Source organism: Lithobates pipiens, unplaced genomic scaffold, assembly GCF_037356315.1.
Source record: "Lithobates pipiens isolate NorthernLeopardFrog02 unplaced genomic scaffold, aLitPip1_a1.2 Scaffold_30, whole genome shotgun sequence".
Classification (NCBI taxonomy): domain Eukaryota; kingdom Metazoa; phylum Chordata; class Amphibia; order Anura; family Ranidae; genus Lithobates; species Lithobates pipiens.
The window spans coordinates 183,257,584-183,278,188 of NW_027507791.1; the positions used below are offsets into that span (position 1 = coordinate 183,257,584).

At 52.6% G+C, this 20,605-nt stretch overlaps 58 non-coding genes and 32 pseudogenes across 58 annotated transcripts; all 90 read right to left on the minus strand.

Moving 5' to 3' along the window:
• Positions 1-105: 105 nt before the first annotated feature.
• On the minus strand, positions 106-224 carry LOC143944001 (5S ribosomal RNA; annotated as a pseudogene).
• Positions 225-333: 109 nt separating this feature from the next.
• On the minus strand, positions 334-452 carry LOC143943897 (5S ribosomal RNA). The gene has a single exon (XR_013264977.1). It is a non-coding gene; the product is annotated as a 5S ribosomal RNA (ribosomal RNA).
• Positions 453-561: 109 nt separating this feature from the next.
• LOC143951160 (5S ribosomal RNA) lies at positions 562-680 on the minus strand. The gene has a single exon (XR_013266458.1). It is a non-coding gene; the product is annotated as a 5S ribosomal RNA (ribosomal RNA).
• Positions 681-789: 109 nt separating this feature from the next.
• Positions 790-908, minus strand: LOC143944981 (5S ribosomal RNA; annotated as a pseudogene).
• Positions 909-1,017: 109 nt separating this feature from the next.
• LOC143950370 (5S ribosomal RNA) lies at positions 1,018-1,136 on the minus strand. The gene has a single exon (XR_013265778.1). It is a non-coding gene; the product is annotated as a 5S ribosomal RNA (ribosomal RNA).
• A 109-nt stretch (positions 1,137-1,245) lies between these two features.
• Positions 1,246-1,364, minus strand: LOC143948870 (5S ribosomal RNA). Its single transcript, XR_013265435.1, has one exon. It is a non-coding gene; the product is annotated as a 5S ribosomal RNA (ribosomal RNA).
• Positions 1,365-1,474: 110 nt separating this feature from the next.
• Positions 1,475-1,593, minus strand: LOC143946363 (5S ribosomal RNA; annotated as a pseudogene).
• A 109-nt stretch (positions 1,594-1,702) lies between these two features.
• LOC143951706 (5S ribosomal RNA) lies at positions 1,703-1,821 on the minus strand. Its single transcript, XR_013266953.1, has one exon. It is a non-coding gene; the product is annotated as a 5S ribosomal RNA (ribosomal RNA).
• Positions 1,822-1,930: 109 nt separating this feature from the next.
• LOC143951910 (5S ribosomal RNA) lies at positions 1,931-2,049 on the minus strand. Its single transcript, XR_013267138.1, has one exon. It is a non-coding gene; the product is annotated as a 5S ribosomal RNA (ribosomal RNA).
• Positions 2,050-2,158: 109 nt separating this feature from the next.
• LOC143944891 (5S ribosomal RNA) lies at positions 2,159-2,277 on the minus strand (annotated as a pseudogene).
• Positions 2,278-2,386: 109 nt separating this feature from the next.
• On the minus strand, positions 2,387-2,505 carry LOC143952845 (5S ribosomal RNA). Its single transcript, XR_013267982.1, has one exon. It is a non-coding gene; the product is annotated as a 5S ribosomal RNA (ribosomal RNA).
• Positions 2,506-2,614: 109 nt separating this feature from the next.
• LOC143946462 (5S ribosomal RNA) lies at positions 2,615-2,733 on the minus strand (annotated as a pseudogene).
• A 109-nt stretch (positions 2,734-2,842) lies between these two features.
• Positions 2,843-2,961, minus strand: LOC143950602 (5S ribosomal RNA). Its single transcript, XR_013265954.1, has one exon. It is a non-coding gene; the product is annotated as a 5S ribosomal RNA (ribosomal RNA).
• Positions 2,962-3,072: 111 nt separating this feature from the next.
• Positions 3,073-3,191, minus strand: LOC143943583 (5S ribosomal RNA; annotated as a pseudogene).
• A 109-nt stretch (positions 3,192-3,300) lies between these two features.
• LOC143952846 (5S ribosomal RNA) lies at positions 3,301-3,419 on the minus strand. Its single transcript, XR_013267983.1, has one exon. It is a non-coding gene; the product is annotated as a 5S ribosomal RNA (ribosomal RNA).
• Positions 3,420-3,528: 109 nt separating this feature from the next.
• On the minus strand, positions 3,529-3,647 carry LOC143948075 (5S ribosomal RNA; annotated as a pseudogene).
• A 109-nt stretch (positions 3,648-3,756) lies between these two features.
• LOC143947501 (5S ribosomal RNA) lies at positions 3,757-3,875 on the minus strand (annotated as a pseudogene).
• Positions 3,876-3,984: 109 nt separating this feature from the next.
• On the minus strand, positions 3,985-4,103 carry LOC143954116 (5S ribosomal RNA). The gene has a single exon (XR_013269136.1). It is a non-coding gene; the product is annotated as a 5S ribosomal RNA (ribosomal RNA).
• Positions 4,104-4,212: 109 nt separating this feature from the next.
• Positions 4,213-4,331, minus strand: LOC143948138 (5S ribosomal RNA; annotated as a pseudogene).
• Positions 4,332-4,440: 109 nt separating this feature from the next.
• LOC143954448 (5S ribosomal RNA) lies at positions 4,441-4,559 on the minus strand. Its single transcript, XR_013269439.1, has one exon. It is a non-coding gene; the product is annotated as a 5S ribosomal RNA (ribosomal RNA).
• A 109-nt stretch (positions 4,560-4,668) lies between these two features.
• On the minus strand, positions 4,669-4,790 carry LOC143946205 (5S ribosomal RNA; annotated as a pseudogene).
• Positions 4,791-4,899: 109 nt separating this feature from the next.
• LOC143943843 (5S ribosomal RNA) lies at positions 4,900-5,018 on the minus strand (annotated as a pseudogene).
• Positions 5,019-5,127: 109 nt separating this feature from the next.
• LOC143954803 (5S ribosomal RNA) lies at positions 5,128-5,246 on the minus strand (annotated as a pseudogene).
• Positions 5,247-5,355: 109 nt separating this feature from the next.
• On the minus strand, positions 5,356-5,474 carry LOC143944601 (5S ribosomal RNA; annotated as a pseudogene).
• Positions 5,475-5,583: 109 nt separating this feature from the next.
• Positions 5,584-5,702, minus strand: LOC143952911 (5S ribosomal RNA). Its single transcript, XR_013268042.1, has one exon. It is a non-coding gene; the product is annotated as a 5S ribosomal RNA (ribosomal RNA).
• Positions 5,703-5,811: 109 nt separating this feature from the next.
• Positions 5,812-5,920, minus strand: LOC143949509 (5S ribosomal RNA; annotated as a pseudogene).
• A 108-nt stretch (positions 5,921-6,028) lies between these two features.
• LOC143951279 (5S ribosomal RNA) lies at positions 6,029-6,147 on the minus strand. The gene has a single exon (XR_013266566.1). It is a non-coding gene; the product is annotated as a 5S ribosomal RNA (ribosomal RNA).
• Positions 6,148-6,256: 109 nt separating this feature from the next.
• LOC143945221 (5S ribosomal RNA) lies at positions 6,257-6,375 on the minus strand (annotated as a pseudogene).
• Positions 6,376-6,484: 109 nt separating this feature from the next.
• LOC143945466 (5S ribosomal RNA) lies at positions 6,485-6,603 on the minus strand (annotated as a pseudogene).
• Positions 6,604-6,711: 108 nt separating this feature from the next.
• On the minus strand, positions 6,712-6,830 carry LOC143954427 (5S ribosomal RNA). Its single transcript, XR_013269420.1, has one exon. It is a non-coding gene; the product is annotated as a 5S ribosomal RNA (ribosomal RNA).
• A 108-nt stretch (positions 6,831-6,938) lies between these two features.
• LOC143952067 (5S ribosomal RNA) lies at positions 6,939-7,057 on the minus strand. Its single transcript, XR_013267280.1, has one exon. It is a non-coding gene; the product is annotated as a 5S ribosomal RNA (ribosomal RNA).
• Positions 7,058-7,166: 109 nt separating this feature from the next.
• On the minus strand, positions 7,167-7,285 carry LOC143952165 (5S ribosomal RNA). The gene has a single exon (XR_013267368.1). It is a non-coding gene; the product is annotated as a 5S ribosomal RNA (ribosomal RNA).
• Positions 7,286-7,394: 109 nt separating this feature from the next.
• LOC143950633 (5S ribosomal RNA) lies at positions 7,395-7,513 on the minus strand. The gene has a single exon (XR_013265982.1). It is a non-coding gene; the product is annotated as a 5S ribosomal RNA (ribosomal RNA).
• A 109-nt stretch (positions 7,514-7,622) lies between these two features.
• Positions 7,623-7,741, minus strand: LOC143953533 (5S ribosomal RNA). Its single transcript, XR_013268606.1, has one exon. It is a non-coding gene; the product is annotated as a 5S ribosomal RNA (ribosomal RNA).
• A 108-nt stretch (positions 7,742-7,849) lies between these two features.
• LOC143953497 (5S ribosomal RNA) lies at positions 7,850-7,968 on the minus strand. Its single transcript, XR_013268573.1, has one exon. It is a non-coding gene; the product is annotated as a 5S ribosomal RNA (ribosomal RNA).
• A 109-nt stretch (positions 7,969-8,077) lies between these two features.
• LOC143944485 (5S ribosomal RNA) lies at positions 8,078-8,196 on the minus strand (annotated as a pseudogene).
• Positions 8,197-8,305: 109 nt separating this feature from the next.
• LOC143943909 (5S ribosomal RNA) lies at positions 8,306-8,424 on the minus strand. Its single transcript, XR_013264978.1, has one exon. It is a non-coding gene; the product is annotated as a 5S ribosomal RNA (ribosomal RNA).
• Positions 8,425-8,533: 109 nt separating this feature from the next.
• Positions 8,534-8,652, minus strand: LOC143951161 (5S ribosomal RNA). Its single transcript, XR_013266459.1, has one exon. It is a non-coding gene; the product is annotated as a 5S ribosomal RNA (ribosomal RNA).
• A 109-nt stretch (positions 8,653-8,761) lies between these two features.
• Positions 8,762-8,880, minus strand: LOC143953511 (5S ribosomal RNA). Its single transcript, XR_013268586.1, has one exon. It is a non-coding gene; the product is annotated as a 5S ribosomal RNA (ribosomal RNA).
• Positions 8,881-8,989: 109 nt separating this feature from the next.
• On the minus strand, positions 8,990-9,108 carry LOC143953553 (5S ribosomal RNA). The gene has a single exon (XR_013268624.1). It is a non-coding gene; the product is annotated as a 5S ribosomal RNA (ribosomal RNA).
• A 109-nt stretch (positions 9,109-9,217) lies between these two features.
• Positions 9,218-9,336, minus strand: LOC143945697 (5S ribosomal RNA; annotated as a pseudogene).
• A 109-nt stretch (positions 9,337-9,445) lies between these two features.
• LOC143950604 (5S ribosomal RNA) lies at positions 9,446-9,564 on the minus strand. The gene has a single exon (XR_013265956.1). It is a non-coding gene; the product is annotated as a 5S ribosomal RNA (ribosomal RNA).
• Positions 9,565-9,675: 111 nt separating this feature from the next.
• LOC143943585 (5S ribosomal RNA) lies at positions 9,676-9,794 on the minus strand (annotated as a pseudogene).
• A 109-nt stretch (positions 9,795-9,903) lies between these two features.
• Positions 9,904-10,022, minus strand: LOC143952847 (5S ribosomal RNA). The gene has a single exon (XR_013267984.1). It is a non-coding gene; the product is annotated as a 5S ribosomal RNA (ribosomal RNA).
• A 109-nt stretch (positions 10,023-10,131) lies between these two features.
• Positions 10,132-10,250, minus strand: LOC143948836 (5S ribosomal RNA; annotated as a pseudogene).
• Positions 10,251-10,359: 109 nt separating this feature from the next.
• Positions 10,360-10,478, minus strand: LOC143947503 (5S ribosomal RNA; annotated as a pseudogene).
• A 109-nt stretch (positions 10,479-10,587) lies between these two features.
• LOC143945732 (5S ribosomal RNA) lies at positions 10,588-10,706 on the minus strand (annotated as a pseudogene).
• Positions 10,707-10,815: 109 nt separating this feature from the next.
• Positions 10,816-10,934, minus strand: LOC143950505 (5S ribosomal RNA). Its single transcript, XR_013265866.1, has one exon. It is a non-coding gene; the product is annotated as a 5S ribosomal RNA (ribosomal RNA).
• A 109-nt stretch (positions 10,935-11,043) lies between these two features.
• Positions 11,044-11,162, minus strand: LOC143944602 (5S ribosomal RNA; annotated as a pseudogene).
• Positions 11,163-11,271: 109 nt separating this feature from the next.
• LOC143952912 (5S ribosomal RNA) lies at positions 11,272-11,390 on the minus strand. Its single transcript, XR_013268043.1, has one exon. It is a non-coding gene; the product is annotated as a 5S ribosomal RNA (ribosomal RNA).
• A 109-nt stretch (positions 11,391-11,499) lies between these two features.
• On the minus strand, positions 11,500-11,608 carry LOC143949510 (5S ribosomal RNA; annotated as a pseudogene).
• A 108-nt stretch (positions 11,609-11,716) lies between these two features.
• Positions 11,717-11,835, minus strand: LOC143951291 (5S ribosomal RNA). Its single transcript, XR_013266577.1, has one exon. It is a non-coding gene; the product is annotated as a 5S ribosomal RNA (ribosomal RNA).
• Positions 11,836-11,945: 110 nt separating this feature from the next.
• On the minus strand, positions 11,946-12,064 carry LOC143945578 (5S ribosomal RNA; annotated as a pseudogene).
• A 109-nt stretch (positions 12,065-12,173) lies between these two features.
• On the minus strand, positions 12,174-12,292 carry LOC143954850 (5S ribosomal RNA; annotated as a pseudogene).
• Positions 12,293-12,400: 108 nt separating this feature from the next.
• LOC143951691 (5S ribosomal RNA) lies at positions 12,401-12,519 on the minus strand. The gene has a single exon (XR_013266940.1). It is a non-coding gene; the product is annotated as a 5S ribosomal RNA (ribosomal RNA).
• Positions 12,520-12,627: 108 nt separating this feature from the next.
• LOC143952069 (5S ribosomal RNA) lies at positions 12,628-12,746 on the minus strand. The gene has a single exon (XR_013267281.1). It is a non-coding gene; the product is annotated as a 5S ribosomal RNA (ribosomal RNA).
• A 109-nt stretch (positions 12,747-12,855) lies between these two features.
• Positions 12,856-12,974, minus strand: LOC143952166 (5S ribosomal RNA). The gene has a single exon (XR_013267369.1). It is a non-coding gene; the product is annotated as a 5S ribosomal RNA (ribosomal RNA).
• A 109-nt stretch (positions 12,975-13,083) lies between these two features.
• LOC143948570 (5S ribosomal RNA) lies at positions 13,084-13,202 on the minus strand. The gene has a single exon (XR_013265408.1). It is a non-coding gene; the product is annotated as a 5S ribosomal RNA (ribosomal RNA).
• A 109-nt stretch (positions 13,203-13,311) lies between these two features.
• LOC143954545 (5S ribosomal RNA) lies at positions 13,312-13,430 on the minus strand. The gene has a single exon (XR_013269526.1). It is a non-coding gene; the product is annotated as a 5S ribosomal RNA (ribosomal RNA).
• Positions 13,431-13,539: 109 nt separating this feature from the next.
• Positions 13,540-13,658, minus strand: LOC143943936 (5S ribosomal RNA; annotated as a pseudogene).
• Positions 13,659-13,767: 109 nt separating this feature from the next.
• LOC143952039 (5S ribosomal RNA) lies at positions 13,768-13,886 on the minus strand. Its single transcript, XR_013267254.1, has one exon. It is a non-coding gene; the product is annotated as a 5S ribosomal RNA (ribosomal RNA).
• A 108-nt stretch (positions 13,887-13,994) lies between these two features.
• Positions 13,995-14,113, minus strand: LOC143953925 (5S ribosomal RNA). Its single transcript, XR_013268962.1, has one exon. It is a non-coding gene; the product is annotated as a 5S ribosomal RNA (ribosomal RNA).
• A 109-nt stretch (positions 14,114-14,222) lies between these two features.
• On the minus strand, positions 14,223-14,341 carry LOC143943921 (5S ribosomal RNA). Its single transcript, XR_013264979.1, has one exon. It is a non-coding gene; the product is annotated as a 5S ribosomal RNA (ribosomal RNA).
• Positions 14,342-14,450: 109 nt separating this feature from the next.
• Positions 14,451-14,569, minus strand: LOC143951162 (5S ribosomal RNA). The gene has a single exon (XR_013266460.1). It is a non-coding gene; the product is annotated as a 5S ribosomal RNA (ribosomal RNA).
• Positions 14,570-14,678: 109 nt separating this feature from the next.
• LOC143954259 (5S ribosomal RNA) lies at positions 14,679-14,797 on the minus strand. The gene has a single exon (XR_013269267.1). It is a non-coding gene; the product is annotated as a 5S ribosomal RNA (ribosomal RNA).
• Positions 14,798-14,906: 109 nt separating this feature from the next.
• On the minus strand, positions 14,907-15,025 carry LOC143949872 (5S ribosomal RNA). Its single transcript, XR_013265528.1, has one exon. It is a non-coding gene; the product is annotated as a 5S ribosomal RNA (ribosomal RNA).
• Positions 15,026-15,134: 109 nt separating this feature from the next.
• Positions 15,135-15,253, minus strand: LOC143950810 (5S ribosomal RNA). Its single transcript, XR_013266142.1, has one exon. It is a non-coding gene; the product is annotated as a 5S ribosomal RNA (ribosomal RNA).
• A 109-nt stretch (positions 15,254-15,362) lies between these two features.
• Positions 15,363-15,481, minus strand: LOC143943449 (5S ribosomal RNA; annotated as a pseudogene).
• A 109-nt stretch (positions 15,482-15,590) lies between these two features.
• LOC143954521 (5S ribosomal RNA) lies at positions 15,591-15,709 on the minus strand. The gene has a single exon (XR_013269505.1). It is a non-coding gene; the product is annotated as a 5S ribosomal RNA (ribosomal RNA).
• Positions 15,710-15,818: 109 nt separating this feature from the next.
• On the minus strand, positions 15,819-15,937 carry LOC143951485 (5S ribosomal RNA). Its single transcript, XR_013266753.1, has one exon. It is a non-coding gene; the product is annotated as a 5S ribosomal RNA (ribosomal RNA).
• A 109-nt stretch (positions 15,938-16,046) lies between these two features.
• Positions 16,047-16,165, minus strand: LOC143950605 (5S ribosomal RNA). The gene has a single exon (XR_013265957.1). It is a non-coding gene; the product is annotated as a 5S ribosomal RNA (ribosomal RNA).
• Positions 16,166-16,274: 109 nt separating this feature from the next.
• On the minus strand, positions 16,275-16,393 carry LOC143951354 (5S ribosomal RNA). The gene has a single exon (XR_013266634.1). It is a non-coding gene; the product is annotated as a 5S ribosomal RNA (ribosomal RNA).
• A 109-nt stretch (positions 16,394-16,502) lies between these two features.
• Positions 16,503-16,621, minus strand: LOC143953135 (5S ribosomal RNA). Its single transcript, XR_013268245.1, has one exon. It is a non-coding gene; the product is annotated as a 5S ribosomal RNA (ribosomal RNA).
• Positions 16,622-16,730: 109 nt separating this feature from the next.
• On the minus strand, positions 16,731-16,849 carry LOC143953367 (5S ribosomal RNA). The gene has a single exon (XR_013268456.1). It is a non-coding gene; the product is annotated as a 5S ribosomal RNA (ribosomal RNA).
• A 109-nt stretch (positions 16,850-16,958) lies between these two features.
• LOC143945699 (5S ribosomal RNA) lies at positions 16,959-17,077 on the minus strand (annotated as a pseudogene).
• Positions 17,078-17,186: 109 nt separating this feature from the next.
• Positions 17,187-17,305, minus strand: LOC143952146 (5S ribosomal RNA). The gene has a single exon (XR_013267351.1). It is a non-coding gene; the product is annotated as a 5S ribosomal RNA (ribosomal RNA).
• A 109-nt stretch (positions 17,306-17,414) lies between these two features.
• Positions 17,415-17,533, minus strand: LOC143946250 (5S ribosomal RNA). The gene has a single exon (XR_013265193.1). It is a non-coding gene; the product is annotated as a 5S ribosomal RNA (ribosomal RNA).
• Positions 17,534-17,642: 109 nt separating this feature from the next.
• LOC143953518 (5S ribosomal RNA) lies at positions 17,643-17,761 on the minus strand. The gene has a single exon (XR_013268592.1). It is a non-coding gene; the product is annotated as a 5S ribosomal RNA (ribosomal RNA).
• Positions 17,762-17,870: 109 nt separating this feature from the next.
• LOC143954522 (5S ribosomal RNA) lies at positions 17,871-17,989 on the minus strand. Its single transcript, XR_013269506.1, has one exon. It is a non-coding gene; the product is annotated as a 5S ribosomal RNA (ribosomal RNA).
• Positions 17,990-18,098: 109 nt separating this feature from the next.
• On the minus strand, positions 18,099-18,217 carry LOC143954697 (5S ribosomal RNA). Its single transcript, XR_013269661.1, has one exon. It is a non-coding gene; the product is annotated as a 5S ribosomal RNA (ribosomal RNA).
• A 109-nt stretch (positions 18,218-18,326) lies between these two features.
• Positions 18,327-18,445, minus strand: LOC143952740 (5S ribosomal RNA). The gene has a single exon (XR_013267888.1). It is a non-coding gene; the product is annotated as a 5S ribosomal RNA (ribosomal RNA).
• A 109-nt stretch (positions 18,446-18,554) lies between these two features.
• LOC143951743 (5S ribosomal RNA) lies at positions 18,555-18,673 on the minus strand. Its single transcript, XR_013266986.1, has one exon. It is a non-coding gene; the product is annotated as a 5S ribosomal RNA (ribosomal RNA).
• A 109-nt stretch (positions 18,674-18,782) lies between these two features.
• On the minus strand, positions 18,783-18,901 carry LOC143945701 (5S ribosomal RNA; annotated as a pseudogene).
• A 109-nt stretch (positions 18,902-19,010) lies between these two features.
• Positions 19,011-19,129, minus strand: LOC143953519 (5S ribosomal RNA). The gene has a single exon (XR_013268593.1). It is a non-coding gene; the product is annotated as a 5S ribosomal RNA (ribosomal RNA).
• A 109-nt stretch (positions 19,130-19,238) lies between these two features.
• LOC143944363 (5S ribosomal RNA) lies at positions 19,239-19,357 on the minus strand (annotated as a pseudogene).
• A 109-nt stretch (positions 19,358-19,466) lies between these two features.
• LOC143951486 (5S ribosomal RNA) lies at positions 19,467-19,585 on the minus strand. Its single transcript, XR_013266754.1, has one exon. It is a non-coding gene; the product is annotated as a 5S ribosomal RNA (ribosomal RNA).
• Positions 19,586-19,694: 109 nt separating this feature from the next.
• Positions 19,695-19,813, minus strand: LOC143953441 (5S ribosomal RNA). Its single transcript, XR_013268523.1, has one exon. It is a non-coding gene; the product is annotated as a 5S ribosomal RNA (ribosomal RNA).
• A 109-nt stretch (positions 19,814-19,922) lies between these two features.
• LOC143943487 (5S ribosomal RNA) lies at positions 19,923-20,041 on the minus strand (annotated as a pseudogene).
• Positions 20,042-20,150: 109 nt separating this feature from the next.
• On the minus strand, positions 20,151-20,269 carry LOC143953666 (5S ribosomal RNA). Its single transcript, XR_013268726.1, has one exon. It is a non-coding gene; the product is annotated as a 5S ribosomal RNA (ribosomal RNA).
• Positions 20,270-20,378: 109 nt separating this feature from the next.
• On the minus strand, positions 20,379-20,497 carry LOC143950698 (5S ribosomal RNA). The gene has a single exon (XR_013266041.1). It is a non-coding gene; the product is annotated as a 5S ribosomal RNA (ribosomal RNA).
• Positions 20,498-20,605: the final 108 nt, after the last annotated feature.

Below are 20,605 nucleotides of genomic sequence, written 5' to 3' on the forward strand. Positions count from 1 at the left end.
CTTGCACCCTACTTACAACTCTCTTGACAAAAGCCAAGGTGGTCACCTCGGGCAATCGAGAGGAAAAATACAGCAGGTCGCCAAAGCCAACAACATAATGGAAAAAGCCTACGGCACCTGGTATTCCCAGGCGGTCTCCCAGCCAGGTACTAACCAGGCCCGACCCTGCTTAGCATCTGAGATCAGACGAGATCGACAGCATTCAGGGTGATGTGGCCGTAGGCGTTCTTGCACCCTACTTACAACTCTCTTGACAAAAGCCAAGGTGGTCACCTCGGGCAATCGAGAGGAAAAATACAGCAGGTCGCCAAAGCCAACAACATAATGGAAAAAAGCCTACGGCACCTGGTATTCCCAGGCGGTCTCCCACCCAGGTACTAACCAGGCCCGACCCTGCTTAGCATCCGAGATCAGACGAGATCGAGCGCATTCAGGGTGATGTGGCCGTAGGCGATCGTGTACCCTACTTACAACTCTCTTGACAAAAGCCAAGGTGGTCACCTCGGGCAATCGAGAGGAAAAATACAGCAGGTCGCCAAAGCCAATAACATAATGGAAAAAAGCCTACGGCACCTGGTATTCCCAGGCGGTCTCCCATCCAGGTACTAACCAGGCCCGACCCTGCTTAGCATCCGAGATCAGACAAGATCGAGCGCATTCAGGGTGATGTGGCCGTAGGCGATCTAGCTCCCTACTTACAACTCTCTTGACAAAAGCCAAGGTGGTCACCTCGGGCAATCGAGAGGAAAAATACAGCAGGTCGCCAAAGCCAACAACATAATGGAAAAAAGCCTACGGCACCAGGTATTCCCAGGCGGTCTCCCATCCAGGTACTAACCAGGCCCGACCCTGCTTAGCATCCGAGATCAGAAGAGATCGAGCGCATTCAGTGTGATGTGGACGTAGGTGATCTAACACCCTACTTACAACTCTCTTGACAAAAGCCAAGCTGGTCACCTCGGGCAATCGAGAGGAAAAATACAGCAGGTCGCCAAAGCCAACAACATAATGGAAAAAAGCCTACGGCACCTGGTATTCCCAGGCGGTCTCCCATCCAGGTACTAACCAGGCCCGACCCTGCTTAGCATCCGAGATCAGACGAGATCGAGCGCATTCAGGGTGATGTGACCGTAAGCGACCTTGCACCCTACTTACAACTCTCTTGACAAAAGCCAAGGTGGTCACCTCGGGCAATCGAGAGGAAAAATACAGCAGGTCGCCAAAGCCAACAACATAATGGAAAAAAGCCTACGGCACCTGGTATTCCCAGGCGGTCTCCCATCCAGGTACTAACCAGGCCCAACCCTGCTTAGCATCCGAGATCAGACGAGATCGAGCGCATTCAGGGTGATGTGGCCGTAGGCGATCTTGCACCCTACTTCCAACTCTCTTGACAAAAGCCAAGGTGGTCACCTCGGGCAATCGAGAGGAAAAATATAGCAGGTCGCCAAAGCCAACAACATAATGGGAAAAAAGCCTACAGCACCTGGTATTCCCAGGCGGTCTCCCATCTAGGTACTAACCAGGCGCGACCCTGCTTAGCATCCGAGATAAGACGAGATCGAGCGCATTCAGGGTGATGTGGCCATAGGTGATCTTGCACCGTACTTACAACTCTCTTGACAAAAGCCAAGGTGGTCACCTCGGGGAATCGAGAGGAAAAATACAGCAGGTCGCCAAAGCCAACAACATAATGGAAAAAAGTCTACGGCACCTGGTATTCCCAGGCGGTCTCCCATCCAGGTACTAACCAGGCCCGACCCTGTTTAGCATCCGAGATCAGACGAGATCGAGCGCATTCAGGGTGATGTGGCCGTAGGCGATCTTGCACCCTACTTACAACTCTCTTGACAAAGGCCAAGGTGGTCACCTCGGGGAATCGAGAGGAAAAATACAGCAGGTCGCCAAAGCCAACAACATAATGGAAAAAAGCCTACGGCACCTGGTATTCCCAGGCGGTCTCCCATCCAGGTACTAACCAGGCCCGACCCTGCTTAGCATCCGAGATCAGACGAGATCGAGTGCATTCAGGGTGATGTGGCCGTAGGCAATCTTGCACCCTACTTACAACTCTCTTGACAAAAGCCAAGGTGGTCACCTCGGGCAAACGAGAGGAAAAATACAGCAGGTCGCCAAAGCCAACAACATAATGGAAAAAAGCCTACGGCACCTGGTATTCCCAGGCGGTCTCCCATCCAGGTACTAACCAGGTCCGACCCTGCTTAGCATCCAAGATCAGACGAGATCAAGCGCATCCAGGGTGATGTGGCTGTAGGCGATCTGGCACCCTACATACAACTCTCTTGACAAAAGCCAAGGTGGTCACATCAGGAAATCGAGAGGAAAAATACAGCAGGTCGCCAAAGCCAACATCATAATGGAAAAAAGCCTACGGCACCTGGCATTCCCGGGCGGTCTCCCATCCAGGTACTAACCAGGCCCGACCCTGCTTAGCATCCAAGATCAGACGAGATCGAGCGCATTCAGGGTGATGTGGCCGTAGGCGATCTTGCACCCTACTTACAACTCTCTTGACAAAAGCCAAGGTGGTCACCTCGGGCAATCGAGAGGAAAAATACAGCAGGTCGCCAAAGCCAACAACATAATGGAAAAAAGCCTACGGCACCTGGTATTCCCAGGCGGTCTCCCATCCCGGTACTAACCAGGCGCGACCCTGATTAGCATCTGAGATCAGACGAGATCGAGCACATTCAGGATGATGTTGCCGTAGGCGATCTTGCACCCTACTTACAACTCTCTTGACAAAAGCCAAGGTGGTCACCTCGGGCAATCGAGAGGAAAAATACAGCAGGTCGCCAAAGCCAACAACATAATGGAAAAAAGCCTACGGCACCTGGTATTCCCAGGCGGTCTACCATCCAGGTACTAACCAGGCCCGACCCTGCTTAGCATCCGAGATCAGACGAGATCGAGCGCATTCAGGGTGATGTGGCCGTAGGCGATCTTGCACCCTACTTACACAACTCTCTTGACAAAAGCCAAGGTGGTCACCTCGGGCAATCGAGAGGAAAAATACAGCAGGTCGCCAAAGCCAACAACATAATGGAAAAAAGCCTACGGCACCTGGTATTCCCAGGCGGTCTCCCATCCAGGTACTAACCAGGTCCGACCCTGCTTAGCATCCAAGATCAGACGAGATCGAGCGCATCCAGGGTGATGTGGCTGTAGGCGATCTGGCACCCTACATACAACTCTCTTGACAAAAGCCAAGGTGGTCACCTCGGGAAATCGAGAGGAAAAATACAGCAGGTCGCCAAAGCCAACATCATAATGGAAAAAAGCCTACGGCACCTGGCATTCCCGGGCGGTCTCCCATCCAGGTACTAACCAGGCCCGACCCTGCTTAGCATCCAAGATCAGACGAGATCGAGCGCATTCAGGGTGATGTGGCCGTAGGCGATCTTGCACCCTACTTACAACTCTCTTGACAAAAGCCAAGGTGGTCACCTCGGGCAATCGAGAGGAAAAATACAGCAGGTCGCCAAAGCCAACAACATAATGGAAAAAAGCCTACGGCACCTGGTATTCCCAGGCGGTCTCCCATCCCGGTACTAACCAGGCGCGACCCTGACTAGCATCTGAGATCAGACGAGATCGAGCACATTCAGGATGATGTTGCCGTAGGCGATCTTGCACCCTACTTACAACTCTCTTGACAAAAGCCAAGGTGGTCACCTCGGGCAATTGAGAGGAAAAATACAGCAGGTCGCCAAAGCCAACAACATAATGGAAAAAAGCCTACGGCACCTGGTATTCTCAGGCGGTCTCCCATCCAGGTACTAACCAGGCCCGACCCTGCTTAGCATCCGAGATCAGACAAGATCAAGCGCATTTAGGTTGATGTGGCCATAGGCGATCTAGCACCCTACTTACAACTCTCTTGACAAAAGCCAAGGTGGTCACCTCGGGCAATCGAGAGGAAAAAAACAGCAGGTCACCAAAGCCAACAACATAATGGAAAAAAGCCTACGGCACCTGGTATTCCCAGGCGGTCTCCCATCCAGGTACTAACCACACCCGACCCTGCTTAGCATCCGAGATCAGACGAGATCGAGCGCATTCAGGGTGATGTGGCCGTAGGCGATCTTGCACCCTACTTACAACTCTCTTGACAAAAGCCAAGGTGGTCACCTCGGGCAATCGAGAGGAAAAAAACAGCAGGTCGCCAAAGCCAACAACATAATGGAAAAAAGCCTACTGCACCTGGTATTCCTAGGCGGTCTCCCATCCAGGTACTAACCAGGCACGACCCTGCATAGCATCCGAGATCAGACGAGATTGAGCGCATTCAGGGTGATGTTGCCGTAGGCAATCTTGCACCCTACTTACAACTCTCTTGACAAAAGCCAAGGTGGTCACCTCAGGCAATCGAGAGGAAAAATACAGCAGGTCGCCAAAGCCAACAACATAATGGAAAAAAGCCTACGGCACCTGGAATTCCCAGGCGGTGTCCCATCCAAGTACTAACCAGCCCCGACCCTGCTTAGCATCCGAGATCAGACGAGATCGAGCGCATTCAGGGTGATGTGGCCGTAGGCGATCTTGCACCCTACTTACAACCCTCTTGACAAAAGCCAAGGTGGTCACCTCGGGCAATCGAGAGGAAAAATACAGCAGGTCACCAAAGCCAACAACATAATGGAAAAAAGCCTACGGCACCGAGTATTCCCAGGCGGTCTCCTCCCATCCAGGTACTAACCAGGTCCGACCCTGCTTAGCATCCGAGATCAGACGAGATCGAGCGCATTCAGGGTGATGTGGCCGTAGGCATTCTTGCACCCTACTTACAACTCTCTTGACAAAAGCCAAGGTGGTCACCTCGGGCAATCGAGAGGAAAAATACAGCAGGTCGCCAAAGCCAACAACATAATGGAAAAAAGCCTACGGCACCTGGTATTCCCAGGCGGTCTCCCATCCAGGTACAAACCAGGCCCGACCCTGCTTAGCATCCGAGATGAGACGAGATCGAGCGCATTCAGGGTGATGTGGCCGTAGGCGATCTTGCACCCTACTTACAACTCTCTTGACAAAAGCCAAGGTGGTCACCTCGGGCAATCGAGAGGAAAAATACAGCAGGTCGCCAAAGCCAACAACATAATGGAAAAAAGCCTACGGCACCTGGTATTCCCAGGCGGTCTCCCATCCAGCTACTAACCAGGCCGGACCCTGCTTAGCATCCGAGATCAGACGAGATCGAGCGCATTCAGGGTGATGTGGCCGTAGGCGATCTTGCAACCTACTTACAACTTTCTTGACAAAAGCCAAGGTGGTCACCTCGGGTAATCGAGAGGAAAAATACAGCAGGTCGCCAAAGCCAACAACATAATGGAAAAAAGCCTACGGCACCTGGTATTCCCAGGCTGTCTCCCATCCAGGTACTAACCAGGCCCGGCCCTGCTTAGCATACGAGATCAGACGAGATCGAGCGCATTCAGGGTGATGTGGCCGTAGGTGATCTTGCACCCTACTTACAACTCTCTTGACAAAAGCCAAGGTGGTCACCTCGGGCAATCGAGAGGAAAAATACAGCAGGTCGCCAAAGCCAACAACATAATGGAAAAAAGCCTACGGCACCTGGTATTCCCAGGCTGTCTCCCATCCAGGTACTAACCAGGCCCGACCCTGCTTAGCATCCGAGATCAGACGAGATCGAGCGCATTCAGGGTGATGTGGCCGTAGGCGATCTTGCACCCTACTTACAACTCTCTTGACAAAAGCCAAGGTGGTCACCTCGGGCAATCGAGAGGAAAAATACAGCAGGTCGCCAAAGCCAACAACATAATGGAAAAAACCCTTCGGCAACTGGTATTCCCAGGCGGTCTCCCATCCAGGTACTAACCAGGCCCAACCCTGCTTAGCATCCGAGATCGAGCGCATTCAGGGTGATGTGGCCGTAGGCAATCTTGCACCCTACTTACAACTCTCTTGACAAAAGCCAAGGTGGTCACCTCGGGCAATCGAGAGGAAAAATACAGCAGGTCGCCAAGCCAACAACATAATGGAAAATAGCCTACGGCACCTGGTATTCCCAGGCGGTCTCCCATCCAGGTACTAACCAGGCCCGACCCTGCTTAGCATCCGAGATCAGATGAGATCGAGCGCATTCAGGGTGATGTGACCGTAGGCGATCTTGCACCCTACTTACAACTCTCTTGACAAAAGCCAAGGTGGTCACCTCGGGCAATCGAGAGGAAAAATACAGCAGGTCGCCAAAGCCAACAACATAATGGAAAAAAGTCTACGGCACCTGGTATTCCCAGGCGGTCTCCCATCCAGGTACTAACCAGGCCTGACCCTGCTAAGCATCCGAGATCAGACGAGATCGGGCGCAATCAGGGTGATGTGGCCATAGGCGATCTTGCACCCTACTTACAACTCTCTTGACAAAAGCCAAGGTGGTCACCTCGGGCAATCGAGAGGAAAAATACAGCAGGTCGCCAAAGCCAACAACATAATGGAAAAAAGCCTACGGCACCTGGTATTCCAAGGCAGTCTCCCATGCAGGTACTAACCAGGCCCGACCCTGCTTAGCATCCGAGATCAGACGAGATCGAGCGCAATCAGGATGATGTGGCCATAGGCGATCTTGCACCCTACTTACAACTCTCTTGACAAAAGCCAAGGTGGTCACCTCGGGCAATCGAGAGGAAAAATACAGCAGGTCGCCAAGCCAACAACATAATGGAAAATAGCCTACGGCACATGGTATTCCCAGGCGGTCTCCCATCCAGGTACTAACCAGGCCCGACCCTGCTTAGCATCCGAGATCAGATGAGATCGAGCTCATTCAGGGTGATGTGACCGTAGGCAATCTTGCACCCTACTTACAACTCTCTTGACAAAAGCCAAGGTGGTCACCTCGGGCAATCGAGAGGAAAAATACAGCAGGTCGCCAAGCCAACAACATAATGGAAAAAAGTCTACGGCACCTGGTATTCCCAGGCGGTCTCCCATCCAGGTACTAACCAAGCCCGACCCTGCTTAGCATCCGAGATCAGACGAGATCGAGCGCATTCAGGGTGATGTGGCCGTAGGCGATCTTGCACCCTACTTACAACTCTCTTGACAAAAGCCAAGGTGGTCACCTCGGGCAATGGAGAGGAAAAATACAGCAGGTCGCCAAAGCCAACAACATAATGGAAAAAAGCCTACGGCACCTGGTATTCCCAGGCGGTCTCCCATTCAGGTACTAACCAGGACCGACCCTGCTTAGCATCCGAGATCAGACGAGATCGAGCGCATTCAGGGTGATGTGGCCGTAGGCGATCTTGCACCCTACTTACAACTCTCTTGACAAAAGCCAAGGTGGTCACCTCGGGCAATCGAGAGGAAAAATACAGCAGGTCGCCAAAGCCAACAACATAATGGAAAAAAGCCTACGGCACCTGGTATTCCCAGGCAGTCTCCCATCCAGGTACTAACCAGGCCCGACCCTGCTTAGCATCCGAGATCAGATGAGATCGAGGGCATTCAGGGTGATGTGGCCGTAGGCAATCTTGCTCCCTACTTACAACTCTCTTGACAAAAGCCAAGGTGGTCACCTCGGGCAATCGAGAAGAAAAATACAGCAGGTCGCCAAAACCAACAACATAGTGGAAAAAAGCCTACGGCACCTGGCATTCCCAGGCGCTCTCCCATCCAGGTACTAACCAGGCCCGACCCTGCTTAGCATCCGAGATCAGACGAGATCGAGCGCATTCAGGGTGATGTGGCCGTAGGCAATCTTGCACCCTACTTACAACTCTCTTGACAAAAGCCAAGGTGGTCACCTCGGGCAATGGAGAGGAAAAATACAGCAGGTCGCCAAGCCAACAACATAATGGAAAAAAGTCTACGGCACCTGGTATTCCCAGGCGGTCTCCCATCCAGGTACTAACCAAGCCCGACCCTGCTTAGCATCCGAGATCAGACGAGATCGAGCACATTCAGGGTGATGTGGCCGTAGGCGATCTTGCACCCTACTTACAACTCTCTTGACAAAAGCCAAGGTGGTCACCTCGGGCAATGGAGAGGAAAAATACAGCAGGTCGCCAAAGCCAACAACATAATGGAAAAAAGCCTACGGCACCTGGTATTCCCAGGCGGTCTCCCAGCCAGGTACTAACCAGGCCCGACCCTGCTTAGCATCCGAGATCAGACGAGATCGACAGCATTCAGGGTGATGTGGCCGTGAGCATTCTTGCACCCTACTTACAACTCTCTTGACAAAAGCCAAGGTGGTCACCTCGGGCAATCGAGAGGAAAAATACAGCAGGTCGCCAAAGCCAACAACATAATGGAAAAAAGCCTACGGCACCTGGTATTCCCAGGCGGTCTCCCACCCAGGTACTAACCAGGCCCGACCCTGCTTAGCATCCGAGATCAGACGAGATCGAGCGCATTCAGGGTGATGTGGCCGTAGGCGATCGTGTGCCCTACTTACAACTCTCTTGACAAAAGCCAAGGTGGTCACCTCGGGCAATCGAGAGGAAAAATACAGCAGGTCGCCAAAGCCAATAACATAATGGAAAAAAGCCTACGGCACCTGGTATTCCCAGGCGGTCTCCCATCCAGGTACTAACCAGGCCCGACCCTGCTTAGCATCCGAGATCAGACAAGATCGAGCGCATTCAGGGTGATGTGGCCGTAGGCGATCTAGCTCCCTACTTACAACTCTCTTGACAAAAGCCAAGGTGGTCACCTCGGGCAATCGAGAGGAAAAATACAGCAGGTCGCCAAAGCCAACAACATAATGGAAAAAAGCCTACGGCACCTGCTATTCCCAGGCGGTCTCCCATCCAGGTACTAACCAGGCCCGACCCTGCTTAGCATCCGAGATCAGACAAGATCGAGCGCATTCAGGGTGATGTGGCCGTAGGCGATCTTGCACCCTACTTACAACTCTCTTGACAAAAGCCAAGGTGGTCACCTCGGGCAATCGAGAGGAAAAATACAGCAGGTCGCCAAAGCCAACAACATAATGGAAAAAAGCCTACGGCACCTGGTATTCCCAGGCAGTCTCCCATCCAGGTACTAACCAGGCCCAACCCTGCTTAGCATCCGAGATCAGACAAGATCGAGCGCATTCAGGGTGATGTGGCCATAGGCAATCTTGCTCCCTACTTACAACTCTCTTGACAAAAGCCAAGGTGGTCACCTCGGGCAATCGAGAGGAAAAATACAGCAGGTCGCCAAAACCAACAACATAATGGAAAAAAGCCTACGGCACCTGGCACTCCCAGGCGCTCTCCCATCCAGGTACTAACCAGGCCCGACCCTGCTTAGCATCCGAGATCAGACGAGATCGAGCGCATTCAGGGTGATGTGGCAGTAGGCAATCTTGCACGCTACTTACAACTCTGTTGACAAAAGCCAAGGTGGTCACCTCGGGGAATCGAGAGGAAAAATACAGCAGGTCGCCAAAGCCAACAACATGATGGAAAAAAGCCTACGGCACCTGGTATTCCCAGGCGGTCTACCATCCAGGTACTAACCAGGCCCGACCCTGCTTAGCATCCGAGATCAGACGAGATCGAGCGCATTCAGGGTGATGTGGCCGTAGGCGATCTTGCACCCTACTTACACAACTCTCTTGACAAAAGCCAAGGTGGTCACCTCGGGCAATCGAGAGGAAAAATACAGCAGGTCGCCAAAGCCAACAACATAATGGAAAAAAGCCTACGGCACCTGGTATTCCCAGGCGGTCTCCCATCCAGGTACTAACCAGGTCCGACCCTGCTTAGCATCCAAGATCAGACGAGATCGAGCGCATCCAGGGTGATGTGGCTGTAGGCGATCTGGCACCCTACATACAACTCTCTTGACAAAAGCCAAGGTGGTCACCTCGGGAAATCGAGAGGAAAAATACAGCAGGTCGCCAAAGCCAACATCATAATGGAAAAAAGCCTACGGCACCTGGCATTCCCGGGCGGTCTCCCATCCAGGTACTAACCAGGCCCGACCCTGCTTAGCATCCAAGATCAGACGAGATCGAGCGCATTCAGGGTGATGTGGCCGTAGGCGATCTTGCACCCTACTTACAACTCTCTTGACAAAAGCCAAGGTGGTCACCTCGGGCAATCGAGAGGAAAAATACAGCAGGTCGCCAAAGCCAACAACATAATGGAAAAAAGCCTACGGCACCTGGTATTCCCAGGCGGTCTGCCATCCCGGTACTAACCAGGCGCGACCCTGACTAGCATCTGAGATCAGACGAGATCGAGCACATTCAGGATGATGTTGCCGTAGGCGATCTTGCACCCTACTTACAACTCTCTTGACAAAAGCCAAGGTGGTCACCTCGGGCAATCGAGAGGAAAAATACAGCAGGTCGCCAAAGCCAACAACATAATGGAAAAAAGCCTACGGCACCTGGTATTCTCAGGCGGTCTCCCATCCAGGTACTAACCAGGCCCGACCCTGCTTAGCATCCGAGATCAGACAAGATCAAGCGCATTTAGGTTGATGTGGCCATAGGCGATCTCGCACCCTACTTACAACTCTCTTGACAAAAGCCAAGGTGGTCACCTCGGGCAATCGAGAGGAAAAATACAGCAGGTCGCCAAAGCCAACAACATAATGGAAAAAAGCCTACGGTACCTGGTATTCCCAGGCGGTCTCCCATCCAGCTACTAACCAGGCCGGACCCTGCTTAGCATCCGAGATCAGACGAGATCGAGCGCATTCAGGATGATGTGGCCGTAGGCGATCTTGCACCCTACTTACAACTCTCTTGACAAAAGCCAAGGTGGTCACCTCGGGCAATCGAGAGGAAAAATACAGCAGGTCGCCAAAGCCAACAACATGATGGAAAAAAGCCTACGGCACCTGGTATTCCCAGGCGGTCTCCCATCCAGGTACTAACCAGGCCCTACCCTGCTTAGCATCCGAGATCAGACGAGATCGAGCGCATTCAGGGTGATGTGGCCGTAGGCGATCTTGCAACCTACTTACAACTTTCTTGACAAAAGCCAAGGTGGTCACCTCGGGTAATCGAGAGGAAAAATACAGCAGGTCGCCAAAGCCAACAACATAATGGAAAAAAGCCTACGGCACCTGGTATTCCCAGGCTGTCTCCCATCCAGGTACTAACCAGGCCCGGCCCTGCTTAGCATACGAGATCAGACGAGATCGAGCGCATTCAGGGTGATGTGGCCGTAGGTGATCTTGCACCCTACTTACAACTCTCTTGACAAAAGCCAAGGTGGTCACCTCGGGCAATCGAGAGGAAAAATACAGCAGGTCGCCAAAGCCAACAACATAATGGAAAAAAGCCTACGGCACCTGGTATTCCCAGGCTGTCTCCCATCCAGGTACTAACCAGGCCCGACCCTGCTTAGCATCCGAGATCAGACGAGATCGAGCGCATTCAGGGTGATGTGGCCGTAGGCGATCTTGCACCCTACTTACAACTCTCTTGACAAAAGCCAAGGTGGTCACCTCGGGCAATCGAGAGGAAAAATACAGCAGGTCGCCAAAGCCAACAACATAATGGAAAAAACCCTTCGGCAACTGGTATTCCCAGGCGGTCTCCCATCCAGGTACTAACCAGGCCCAACCCTGCTTAGCATCCGAGATCGAGCGCATTCAGGGTGATGTGGCCGTAGGCAATCTTGCACCCTACTTACAACTCTCTTGACAAAAGCCAAGGTGGTCACCTCGGGCAATCGAGAGGAAAAATACAGCAGGTCGCCAAGCCAACAACATAATGGAAAATAGCCTACGGCACCTGGTATTCCCAGGCGGTCTCCCATCCAGGTACTAACCAGGCCCGACCCTGCTTAGCATCCGAGATCAGATGAGATCGAGCGCATTCAGGGTGATGTGACCGTAGGCAATCTTGCACCCTACTTACAACTCTCTTGACAAAAGCCAAGGTGGTCACCTCGGGCAATCGAGAGGAAAAATACAGCAGGTCGCCAAAGCCAACAACATAATGGAAAAAAAGTCTACGGCACCTGGTATTCCCAGGCGGTCTCCCATCCAGGTACTTATCAGGCCTGACCCTGCTAAGCATCCGAGATCAGACGAGATCGGGCGCATTCAGGGTGATGTGGCCATAGGCGATCTTGCACCCTACTTACAACTCTCTTGACAAAAGCCAAGGTGGTCACCTCGGGCAATCGAGAGGAAAAATACAGCAGGTCGCCAAAGCCAACAACATAATGGAAAAAAGCCTACGGCACCTGGTATTCCAAGGCAGTCTCCCATCCAGGTACTAACCAGGCCCGACCCTGCTTAGCATCCGAGATCAGACGAGATCGAGCGCAATCAGGATGATGTGGCCGTAGGCGATCTTGCACCCTACTTACAACTCTCTTGACAAAAGCCAAGGTGGTCACCTCGGGCAATCGAGAGGAAAAATACAGCAGGTCGCCAAGCCAACAACATAATGGAAAATAGCCTACGGCACATGGTATTCCCAGGCGGTCTCCCATCCAGGTACTAACCAGGCCCGACCCTGCTTAGCATCCGAGATCAGATGAGATCGAGCGCATTCAGGGTGATGTGACCGTAGGCGATCTTGCACCCTACTTACAACTCTCTTGACAAAAGCCAAGGTGGTCACCTCGGGCAATCGAGAGGAAAAATACAGCAGGTCGCCAAGCCAACAACATAATGGAAAAAAGTCTACGGCACCTGGTATTCCCAGGCGGTCTCCCATCCAGGTACTAACCAAGCCCGACCCTGCTTAGCATCCGAGATCAGACGAGATCGAGCGCATTCAGGGTGATGTGGCCGTAGGCGATCTTGCACCCTACTTACAACTCTCTTGACAAAAGCCAAGGTGGTCACCTCGGGCAATGGAGAGGAAAAATACAGCAGGTCGCCAAAGCCAACAACATAATGGAAAAAAGCCTACGGCACCTGGTATTCCCAGGCGGTCTCCCATTCAGGTACTAACCAGGACCGACCCTGCTTAGCATCCGAGATCAGACGAGATCGAGCGCATTCAGGGTGATGTGGCCGTAGGCGATCTTGCACCCTACTTACAACTCTCTTGACAAAAGCCAAGGTGGTCACCTCGGGCAATCGAGAGGAAAAATACAGCAGGTCGCCAAAGCCAACAACATAATGGAAAAAAGCCTACGGCACCTGGTATTCCCAGGCAGTCTCCCATCCAGGTACTAACCAGGCCCGACCCTGCTTAGCATCCGAGATCAGATGAGATCGAGAGCATTCAGGGTGATGTGGCCGTAGGCAATCTTGCTCCCTACTTACAACTCTCTTGACAAAAGCCAAGGTGGTCACCTCGGGCAATCGAGAAGAAAAATACAGCAGGTCGCCAAAACCAACAACATAGTGGAAAAAAGCCTACGGCACCTGGCATTCCCAGGCGCTCTCCCATCCAGGTACTAACCAGGCCCGACCCTGCTTAGCATCCGAGATCAGACGAGATCGAGCGCATTCAGGGTGATGTGGCCATAGGCAATCTTGCACCCTACTTACAACTCTCTTGACAAAAGCCAAGGTGGTCACCTCGGGCAATGGAGAGGAAAAATACAGCAGGTCCCCAAAGCCAACAACATAATGGAAAAAAGCCTACGGCACCTGGTATTCCCAGGCGATCTCCCATCCAGGTACTAACCAGGCCTGGCCCTGCTTAGCATCCGAGATCAGATGAGATCGAGCGCATTAAGGGTGATGTGGCCATAGGCGTTCTTGCACCCTACTTACAACTCTCTTGACAAAAGCCAAGGTGCTCACCTCGGGCAATGGAGAGGAAAAATACAGCAGGTCGCCAAAGCCAGCAACATAATGGAAAAAAGCCTACGACACCTGGTATTCCCAGGCGGTCTCCCATCCAGGTACTAACCAGGCCCGACCCTGCTTAGCATCCGAGATCAGATGAGATCGAGCGCATTCAGGGTGATGTGGCTGTAGGCGTTCTTGCACCCTACTTACAACTCTCTTGACAAAAGCCAAGGTGGTCACCTCGGGCAATCGAGAGGAAAAATACAGCAGGTCGCCAAAGCCAACAACATAATGGAAAAAGCCTACGGCACCTGGTATTCCCAGGCGGTCTCCCAGCCAGGTACTAACCAGGCCCGACCCTGCTTAGCATCCGAGATCAGACGAGATCGACAGCATTCAGGGTGATGTGGCCGTAAGCATTCTTGCACCCTACTTACAACTCTCTTGACAAAAGCCAAGGTGGTCACCTCGGGCAATCGAGAGGAAAAATACAGCAGGTCGCCAAAGCCAACAACATAATGGAAAAAAGCCTACGGCACCTGGTATTCCCAGGCGGTCTCCCACCCAGGTACTAACCAGGCCCGACCCTGCTTAGCATCCGAGATCAGACGAGATCGAGCGCATTCAGGGTGATGTGGCCGTAGGCGATCGTGTACCCTACTTACAACTCTCTTGACAAAAGCCAAGGTGGTCACCTCGGGCAATCGAGAGGAAAAATACAGCAGGTCGCCAAAGCCAATAACATAATGGAAAAAAGCCTACGGCACCTGGTATTCCCAGGCGGTCTCCCATCCAGGTACTAACCAGGCCCGACCCTGCTTAGCATCCGAGATCAGACAAGATCGAGCGCATTCAGGGTGATGTGGCCGTAGGCGATCTAGCTCCCTACTTACAACTCTCTTGACAAAAGCCAAGGTGGTCACCTCGGGCAATCGAGAGGAAAAATACAGCAGGTCGCCAAAGCCAACAACATAATGGAAAAAAGCCTACGGCACCTGCTATTCCCAGGCGGTCTCCCATCCAGGTACTAACCAGGCCCGACCCTGCATAGCATCCGAGATCAGACGAGATCGAGAGCATTCAGGGTGATGTGGCCGTAGGCAATCTTGCACCCTACTTACAACTCTCTTGACAAAAGCCAAGGTGGTCACCTCGGGCAATCGAGAGGAAAAATACAGCAGGTCGCCAAAGCCAACAACATAATGGAAAAAAGCCTACGGCACCTGGTATTCCCAGGCGGTCTCCCATCCAGGTACTAACCAAGCCCGACCCTGCTTAGCATCCGAGATCAGACGAGATCGAGCGCATTCAGGGTGATGTGGCCGTAGGCGATCTTGCACCCTACTTACAAATCTCTTGACAAAAGCCAAGGTGGTCACCTCGGGCAATCGAGAGGAAAAATACAGCAGGTCGCCAAAGCCAAGAACATGATGGAAAAAAGCCTACGGCACCTGGTATTCCCAGGCGGTCTCCCATCCAGGTACTAACCAGGCCCAACCCTGCTTAGCATCCGAGATCAGACGAGATCGAGCGCATTCAGGGTGATGTGGCTGTAGGCGATCTTGCACCCTACTTACAACTCTCTTGACAAAAGCCAAGGTGGTCACCTCGGGCAATCGAGAGGAAAAATACAGCAGGTCGCCAAAGCCAACAACATAATGGAAAAAAGCCTACGGCACCTGGTATTCCCAGGGAGTCTCCCATCCAGGTACTAACCAGGCCCGACCCTGCTTAGAATCCGAGATCAGACGAGATCGAGCGCATTCAGGGTGATGTAGCCGTAGGCGATCTTGCTCCCTACTTACAACTCTCTTGACAAAAGCCAAGGTGGTCACCTCGGGCAATCGAGAGGAAAAATACAGCAGGTCGCCAAAACCAACAACATAATGGAAAAAAGCCTACGGCACCTGGCACTCCCAGGCGCTCTCCCATCCAGGTACTAACCAGGCCCGACCCTGCTTAGCATCCGAGATCAGACGAGATCGAGCGCATTCAGGGTGATGTGGCCGTAGGCAATCTTGCACCCTACTTACAACTCTGTTGACAAAAGCCAAGGTGGTCACCTCGGGCAATCGAGAGGAAAAATACAGCAGGTCGCCAAAGCCAACAACATGATGGAAAAAAGCCTACGGCACCTGGTATTCCCAGGCGGTCTCCCATCCAGGTACTAACCAGGCCCGACCCTGCTTAGCATCCGAGATCAGACGAGATCGAGCGCATTCAGGGTGATGTGGCTGTAGGCGATCGTGCACCCTACTTACAACTCTCTTGACAAAAGCCAAGGTGGTCACCTCGGGCAATCGAGAGGAAAAATACAGCAGGTCGCCAAAGCCAACAACATAATGGAAAAAAGCCTACGGCACCTGGTATTCCCAGGCGGTCTACCATCCAGGTACTAACCAGGCCCGACCCTGCTTAGCATCCGAGATCAGACGAGATCGAGCGCATTCAGGGTGATGTGGCCGTAGGCGATCTTGCACCCTACTTACAACTCTCTTGACAAAAGCCAAGGTGGTCACCTCGGGCAATCGAGAGGAAAAATACAGCAGGTCGCCAAAGCCAACAACATAATGGAAAAAAGCCTACGGCACCTGGTATTCCCAGGCAGTCTCCCATCCAGGTACTAACCAGGCGCGACCCTGCTTAGCATCCGAGATCAGATGAGATCGAGCGCATTCAGGGTGATGTGGCCGTAGGCGATCTTGCACCCTACTTACAACTCTCTTGACAAAAGCCAAGGTGGTCACCTCGGGCAATCGAGAGGAAAAATACAGCAGGTCGTCAAAGCCAACAACATAATGGAAAAAAGCCTACGGCACCTGGTATTCCCAGGCAGTCTCCCATCCAGGTACTAACCAGGCGCGACCCTGCTTAGCATCCGAGATCAAATGAGATCGAGCGCATTCAGGGTGATGTGGCCATAGGCAATCTTGCTCCCTACTTACAACTCTCTTGACAAAAGCCAAGGTGGTCACCTCGGGCAATCGAGAAGAAAAATACAGCAGGTCGCCAAAACCAACAACATAGTTGAAAAAAGCCTACGGCACCTGGCACTCCCAGGCGCTCTCCCATCCAGGTACTAACCAGGCCCGACCCTGCTTAGCATCCGAGATCAGACGAGATCGAGTGCATTCAGGGTGATGTGGCCGTAGGCAATCTTGCACCCTACTTACAACTCTCTTGACAAAAGCCAAGGTGGTCACCTCGGGCAATCGAGAGGAAAAATACAGCAGGTCGCCAAAACCAACAACATAATGGAAAAAAGCCTACGGCACCTGGCACTCCCAGGCGCTCTCCCATCCAGGTACTAACCAGGCCCGACCCTGCTTAGCATCCGAGATCAGACGAGATCGAGCGCATTCAGGGTGATGTGGCAGTAGGCAATCTTGCACCCTACTTACAACTCTGTTGACAAAAGCCAAGGTGGTCACCTCGGGGAATCGAGAGGAAAAATACAGCAGGTCGCCAAAGCCAACAACATGATGGAAAAAAGCCTACGGCACCTGGTATTCCCAGGCGGTCTCCCATCCAGGTACTAACCAGGCCCGACCCTGCTTAGCATCCGAGATCAGACGAGATCGAGCGCATTCAGGGTGATGTGACTGTAGGCGATCGTGCACCCTACTTACAACTCTCTTGACAAAAGCCAAGGTGGTCACCTCGGGCAATCGAGAGGAAAAATACAGCAGGTCGCCAAAGCCAACAACATAATGGAAAAAAGCCTACGGCACCTGGTATTCCCAGGCGGTCTCCCATCCAGGTACTAACCAGGCCCGACCCTGCTTAGCATCCGAGATCAGACGAGATCGAGCGCATTCAGGGTGATGTGGCCATAGGCGATCTTGCACCCTACTTACAACTCTCTTGACAAAAGCCAAGGTGGTCACCTCGGGCAATCGAGAGGAAAAATACAGCAGGTCGCCAAAGCCAACAACATAATGGAAAAAAGCCTACGTCACCTGGTATTCCCAGGGAGTCTCCCATCCAGGTACTAACCAGGCCCGACCCTGCTTAGCATCCGAGATCAGACGAGATCGAGCGCATTCAGGGTGATGTGGCCGTAGGCAATCTTGCACCCTACTTACAACTCTGTTGACAAAAGCCAAGGTGGTCACCTCGGGCAATGGAGAGGAAAAATACAGCAGGTCGCCAAAACCACCAACATAATGGAAAAAAGCCTACGGCACCTGGCACTCCCAGGCGCTCTCCCATCCAGGTACTAACCAGGCCCGACCCTGCTTAGCATCCGAGATCAGACGAGATCGAGCGCATTCAGGGTGATGTGGCCGTAGGCAATCTTGCACCCTACTTACAACTCTGTTGACAAAAGCCAAGGTGGTCACCTCGGGGAATCGAGAGGAAAAATACAGCAGGTCGCCAAAGCCAACAACATGATGGAAAAAAGCCTACGGCACCTGGTATTCCCAGGCGGTCTCCCATCCAGGTACGAACCAGGCACGACCCTGCTTAGCATCCGAGATCAGACGAGATCGAGCGCATTCAGGGTGATGTGGCTGTAGGCAATCGTGCACCCTACTTACAACTCTCTTGACAAAAGCCAAGGTGGTCACCTCGGGCAATCGAGAGGAAAAATACAGCAGGTCGCCAAAGCCAACAACATAATGGAAAAAAGCCTACGGCACCTGGTATTCCCAGGCGGTCTCCCATCCAGGTACTAACCAGGCCCGACCCTGCTTAGCATCCGAGATCAGACGAGATCGAGCGCATTCAGGGTGATGTGGCCGTAGGCGATCTTGCACCCTACTTACAACTCTCTTGACAAAAGCCAAGGTGGTCACCTCGGGCAATCGAGAGGAAAAATACAGCAGGTCGCCAAAGCCAACAACATAATGGAAAAAAGCCTACGGCACCTGGTATTCCCAGGGAGTCTCCCATCCAGGTACTAACCAGGCCCGACCCTGCTTAGCATCCGAGATCAGACGAGATCGAGCGCATTCAGGGTGATGTAGCCGTAGGCGATCTTGCTCCCTACTTACAACTCTCTTGACAAAAGCCAAGGTGGTCACCTCGGGCAATCGAGAGGAAAAATACAGCAGGTCGCCAAAACCAACAACATAATGGAAAAAAGCCTACGGCACCTGGCACTCCCAGGCGCTCTCCCATCCAGGTACTAACCAGGCCCGACCCTGCTTAGCATCGGAGATCAGACGAGATCGAGCGCATTCAGGGTGATGTGGCCGTAGGCGATCTTGCACCCTACTTACAACTCTCTTGACAAAAGCCAAGGTGGTCACCTCGGGCAATCGAGAGGAAAAATACAGCAGGTCGCCAAAGCCAACAACATAATGGAAAAAAGCCTACGTCACCTGGTATTCCCAGGGAGTCTCCCATCCAGGTACTAACCAGGCCCGACCCTGCTTAGCATCCGAGATCAGACGAGATCGAGCGCATTCAGGGTGATGTGGCCGTAGGCAATCTTGCACCCTACTTACAACTCTGTTGACAAAAGCCAAGGTGGTCACCTCGGGCAATCGAGAGGAAAAATACAGCAGGTCGCCAAAACCAACAACATAATGGAAAAAAGCCTACGGCACCTGGCACTCCCAGGCGCTCTCCCATCCAGGTACTAACCAGGCCCGACCCTGCTTAGCATCCGAGATCAGACGAGATCAAGCGCATTCAGGGTGATGTGGCCGTAGGCAATCTTGCACCCTACTTACAACTCTGTTGACAAAAGCCAAGGTGGTCACCTCGGTGAATCGAGAGGAAAAATACAGCAGGTCGCCAAAGCCAACAACATGATGGAAAAAAGCCTACGGCACCTGGTATTCCCAGGCGGTCTCCCATCCAGGTACTAACCAGGCCCGACCCTGCTTAGCATCCGAGATCAGACGAGATCGAGCGCATTCAGGGTGATGTGGCTGTAGGCGATCATGCACCCTACTTACAACTCTCTTGACAAAAGCCAAGGTGGTCACCTCGGGCAATCGAGAGGAAAAATACAGCAGGTCGCCAAAGCCAACAACATAATGGAAAAAAGCCTACGGCACCTGGTATTCCCAGGCGGTCTACCATCCAGGTACTAACCAGGCCCGACCCTGCTTAGCATCTGAGATCAGACGAGATCGAGCGCATTCAGGGTGATGTGGCCGTAGGCGATCTTGCTCCCTACTTACAACTCTCTTGACAAAAGCCAAGGTGGTCACCTCGGGCAATCGAGAGGAAAAATACAGCAGGTCGCCAAAACCAACAACATAATGGAAAAAAGCCTACGGCACCTGGCACTCCCAGGCGCTCTCCCATCCAGGTACTAACCAGGCCCGACCCTGCTTAGCATCCGAGATCAGACGAGATCGAGCGCATTCAGGGAGATGTGGCCGTAGGCGATCTTGTACCCTACTTACAACTCTCTTGACAAAAGCCAAGGTGGTCACCTCGGGCAATGGAGAGGAAAAATACAGCAGGTCGCCAAAGCCAACAACATAATGGAAAAAAGCCTATGGCACCTGATATTCCCAGGCGGTCTCCCATCCAGGTACTAACCAGGCCCGACCCTGCTTAGCATCCGAGATCAGACGAGATCGAGCGCATTCAGGATGATGTGGCCGTAGGCAATCTTGCACCCTACTTACAACTCTGTTGACAAAAGCCAAGGTGGTCACCTTGGGGAATCAAGAGGAAAAATACAGCAGGTCGCCAAAGCCAACAACATGATGGAAAAAAGCCTACGGCACCTGGTATTCCCAGGCGGTCTCCCATCCAGGTACTAACCAGGCCCGACCCTGCTTAGCATTCGAGATCAGACAAGATCGAGCGCATTCAGGGTGATGTGGCCGTAGGCGATCTTGTACCCTACTTACAACTCTCTTGACAAAAGCCAAGGTGGTCACCTCGGGCAATCGAGAGGAAAAATACAGCAGGTCGCCAAAGCCAACAACATAATGGAAAA